This window comes from Galeopterus variegatus, unplaced genomic scaffold (genome assembly GCF_000696425.1).
Source record: "Galeopterus variegatus unplaced genomic scaffold, G_variegatus-3.0.2 Scaffold1228, whole genome shotgun sequence".
NCBI lineage: Eukaryota > Metazoa > Chordata > Mammalia > Dermoptera > Cynocephalidae > Galeopterus > Galeopterus variegatus.
In genome coordinates, this window is record NW_007727339.1 from 222,734 (window position 1) to 223,729 (window position 996).

Consider the following 996-nt stretch of genomic DNA (forward strand, 5'->3'; position numbering starts at 1 on the left):
CTGAATGTTTATTTTCATACCAGTACCATGCTGTTTTGGTAACAACATCTTTGCAGTATAATTTGAAGTTAGGCAGAGCTATGCCTCCGGCTTTGGGTTTTTTGTTTGTTTGGTTGGTTTTTTTTGCTCACGATTGCTTTGGCTATTCGGGGTCTTTTGTTTTTCCATATTAAAGGTAAGATTGTTTTTTCCATTTCTGTGAAGAATGTCATTGGTATTTTGATGGGGATTGCATTGAATCTGTAGATTGCTTTGGGTAGTATAGACATTTTCACAATGTTAATTCTTCCAATCCAAGAGCATGGAATGTCTTTCTATCTTTTTGTGTCTTCTTTAATTTCTTTCAGAAGTGGTTTGTAATTCTCATTGTAGAGGTCTTTCACCTTCTTGGTTAAATTGATCACTAGGTATCATATTTTTTTGGTGACAATTATAAATGGGCTTACTTTATTTCTCTTTCTGTTAATTCATTATTTGAGTATATAAATGCTACTGATTTGGGGGCATTTATTTTGTATCCTTTAACGTTACTGAAGTTATTAACCAGCTCTAGGAGTTTTTTGATAGTCTTTAGGTTTTTCTGTATATAGTATCACGTCATCTGCAAATAGGGAAAGTTTGACTTCATCTTCTCCAATCTGGATTCCCTTTATTTCTTTCTCTTGCCTGATTGCTCTAGCTAGTACCTCCAGCACTATGTTGAATAGAAGTGGTGAGAGTGGACATCCTTGTCTTGTTCCTGTCCTTGAGTGGAAGGCCTTCAATTTTTCCCCATTCAGAGTAATACTGGCGGAGGGCCTGTCATAAATGGCTTTTATTGTGTTAAGATATTTTCCTTCTATACATAATTTGTTGAGAGTCTTTATCGTGAAGGTAAGTTGAGTTTTGTCAAATGCTTTTTCAGCATCTATTGAGATAATCATATGGTCTTTGTCCTTGATCTTGTTGGTGTGTGTATCACATTTATTGTCTTTCATATGTTGAATCATCTTTGCA